Source organism: Arachis stenosperma, chromosome 2 (genome assembly GCF_014773155.1).
Source record: "Arachis stenosperma cultivar V10309 chromosome 2, arast.V10309.gnm1.PFL2, whole genome shotgun sequence".
Taxonomy (NCBI): domain Eukaryota; kingdom Viridiplantae; phylum Streptophyta; class Magnoliopsida; order Fabales; family Fabaceae; genus Arachis; species Arachis stenosperma.
Genome location: NC_080378.1, coordinates 87482010 through 87485893, shown reverse-complemented (window position 1 = coordinate 87485893; position 3884 = coordinate 87482010).

Here is a 3884-nt window from a genome sequence, read left to right as displayed (position 1 = left end):
GGCAGGACGAATACTGCAATGGGCGGTGGAACTGTCCGAGTTCGACCTCCACTATGAAACCCGGACTGCCATAAAGTCTCAGTATCTAGCCGACTTCATCGCAGAATACACTGAGACCCCTGGAACCCCACTCTCATGGAACCTATATGTCGACGGGTCCTCAAACAAAACTGGAAGTGGAGCCGGGGTTATACTCGAAAGCGACCAAGGAACGCGGATAGAACTATCCCTAAAATTCGAGTTCCAAGCTTCAAACAATCAAGCCGAATACGAAGCCCTACTAGCAGGTCTAAAGCTAGCCGAAGAGGTCGGAGCCCGGAAAATCACAATCTTCAGCGACTCCCAGGTCGTCACATCACAAGTAAATGGAAGCTACCAGGCCAAAGACCCAACTATGAAAAAATACCTGAACCAAACACAGGCACAATTACGCCACTTTCCAGAGATACAGATCCAGCACATACCTCGGGAACAAAACGCCCGGGCAGACGCCCTCTCAAAACTTGCCAGCACCAAACCAGGAGGCAACAACAGAAGTCTCCTCCAGGAAACCTTACAATCTCCCTCCGTGCTAAGAGAGGAAGAAACGCTAAATATATCAGACCAGCAGCAAGGATGGATGACCCCCATACTCAGCTACCTGAAGTCGGGAACTCTCCCCGCCGAAAGAAAGGAAGCCAAAAGACTCACGAAAGACGCCCAGAATTACACACTAATTCACGACGTATTATACAGAAGAGGATTCGCAAGCCCCCTCCTTAGGTGCGTCCCGACCTCAGAAACAAAGAGCGTCCTCGAAGAAGTCCACGGAGGCATGTGTGGGAACCACCTCGGAGCTCGGGCATTATCCAAGAAAGTAGTCCGAGCCGGGTTCTACTGGCCAACTTTGTAAAGAGACGCAACGGAGTTTGTGAAAATATGCCCCCCCTGCCAAAAACACGCCAATTTTCACAAGGCACCACCCGAAGACCTTATCAGCATCACCGCACCATGGCCCTTCGCAAAATGGGGACTCGACCTACTCGGCCCATTCCCCCAAGGACCGGGGCAAGTCAAATACCTCATAGTAGGGGTCGACTATTTCACGAAGTGGATCGAAGCTGAACCTTTAGCCACCATTACGGCTCAGAAAAGCCGGAAATTCCTATACAAAAACATTGTCACAAGGTTCGGAGTCCCCTACTCCATTACCACAGACAATGGAACACAGTTCACGGACACAAGTTTTCAGAACTTGGTGGCCGAACTAAAAATCAAACAGCAATTCACCTCAGTCGAGCACCCACAAGCCAACGGACAAGCAGAGGCCGCAAATAAAGTCATCTTGGCCGGGTTAAAACGAAGACTCCAAGAGGCCAAAGGGGCATGGGCCGAGGAGCTCCCCCAGGTATTATGGGCATATCGGACAACTCCACACTCTACAACGGGAGAATCGCCATTTCGACTAGCCTATGGGATGGAGGCAATGATTCCTATCGAAATAGATGAAAGGTCACCCAGAGTCATCTTCTACAACGAAGAAGGTAACCCGCAGGCACAAAAGGAAGAACTCGACCTCCTACCCGAGGTCCGAGAAAGGGCCCGAATCCGAGAAGAAGCCTTAAAACGGCGAACGGCCCTCAGATACAATCAGAAAGTAATAAAACGAAGCTTCTCCACTCACGACCTAATTCTAATCCGAAATGACATCGGAACACAAAAGTCGGGAGAAGGAAAGCTAGCCGCAAATTGGAAAGGACCCTACAAAGTAACTGAAGTCTTAGGAACAGGCTATTACAAGATATCCGACCTAGAAGGCAATGAGCTGCCCAGGGCCTGGCACGCCTGTAACCTAAAACGGTACTACAGCTAGAAAAATCTGACCCGAGGTGTACTCTTTTTCCCTACAGGGGTTTTTTAATGAGACACCCGGTCAGATAAGGCACCCGACCTAGTCAAGGGTAAACACTTTGTAAATATTCTTTCTTTTTTAATACTAATCAAATTTTTCTATTTTCTTTTGTTCCTTCTCGTGATAAAACAAATCCTGAAAAGTACCCCGTCAAGGCGCATTAATTTATGCTCGACAAAACGCAAAAAATCATTTGCCAAGAGACCACACAAGGTCGGCAAAGATAAAGCGACGAGGTTCAAATTAATGTGAGAAGTTATAAAAGTAACTCTGAAAAAGGCTCAAAAAAGCCAAATAAAAAGAGATTACAAAAATAACTTAAAAGGCCGACCAAAGACAAGGTCGGACCAACAAAGGGTGTACTCGACCGCGCCACCCGAGGTCCGATAAAAAGCTCGGACCCGAGAAGGAAGCCTTAAAACGGCGAAGACAAAGATTTCGAAAACGCCTACTAAAAAGTTGCTATACAAAAACAACTAAAAAAGTACGAGCGAAAAAACGAAATCAAGCGCTAGCTAAAAGGTTGTTATCCAAAAAACAACTAAAAAGCATAAAAGCGGAACAAAAAGTCTAAACGGCGAAGACAAAGATTTCGAAAACGCTTACTAAAAAGTTGCTATACAAAAACAACTAAAAAAGTACGAGCGAAAAAACGAAATCAAGCGCTAGCTAAAAGGTTGTTATCCAAAAAACAACTAAAAAGCATAAAAGCGGAACAAAAAGTCTAAACGGCGAAGACAAAGATTTCGAAAACGCTTACTAAAAAGTTGCTATACAAAAACAACTAAAAAAGTACGAGCGAAAAAACGAGATCAAACGCTAGCTAAAAAGTTGTTATCCAAAAACAACTAAAAAGCATAAAAGCGGAACAAACAAGTCAAAACGCGAACAAAAACACCGCATGATAAGCTAAAAAAGTCACTGCAAGTGGCTAAAAGCAAAAAAAGGTGTCCAAAGCATCCACAGAAACCATCCAAAAAACAAAAGAGCCCACAGGCCGGGCAAAAACCCAAAAGATAAAGGGATTACAGAGGATCAAGATCCTTTCCGGTCGCCGCATCAACAGAAGGCTGCGGAAGAAACATAGAAATCGGGACAGCATCGACAGCACCATCATCCCGGTTCAAAACCTCCGCACCAGACCCATCCCCGACCAAAGGTGAAGTCGGGTTCGCAACCGGAACCTCGGGGACGGACACCGGAACCTTGGGGTCGGACACCGGAACCTTGGGGTCGGACACCGGAACCTCATCCTCGTTGGGAGCAGGAACAATCTCTCCCTCCACAACAACGTTATCCATACTAAATAAGCTCAGATCCAGGTCAGGAGCAAGAACCCGGACCTGAGCCTTCAAATTTTCATACATAGCATCCATACCCTTCGCCACATGCCCTTCTAGCTCGTAAAAGTCATTCTGAGCAGATTGCAACTTCTCCTTCGTCTCCACAAGCTCGGCAAGTGCCCGAGTACAATTTTCCTTCGCTGCCTTCGCCATCCCCTCAGATGCATTCGCTGCCGCCACAGCCGCGGTAGCCTTAGCTTTCTCCTTCTCTAAAGATGCTTCCAACTCAGCAATCCTAGCAGCCTTCAGCTCACTAATCTTCTCGAGCTCAGACTGAGCCTTCTCAAGTCGGGAACTGGTCGCGCCAAGGGGAGATTTCTTGAACTCTCGGGCAATAGCAGCATGAAGACTAGCCATCCGAACACAACTCCGCGCCATATACTGAAAATGGTGCTCCATAGACACATCATCAGTAGAAATAAAGGTCTGAGGAAGAATATGCTGTTCAATCCAACCAAGAGCATCGAAATCCTTGTCATTAAAACCCGCAGGCTCTTGAGAGGTCTTCTGCTTCTTGGGAGGAGGACCCGAGAACGGGGGAGGAGAAGAGGTAGCAGGCCCGGAGGTCGGAGGGTCTTGAGTTATAGCTCGGAACTGGGGAGTCGGAATAGTCTTCGACCGAGTCTGAACACCCACAGTAGACTTCTCCG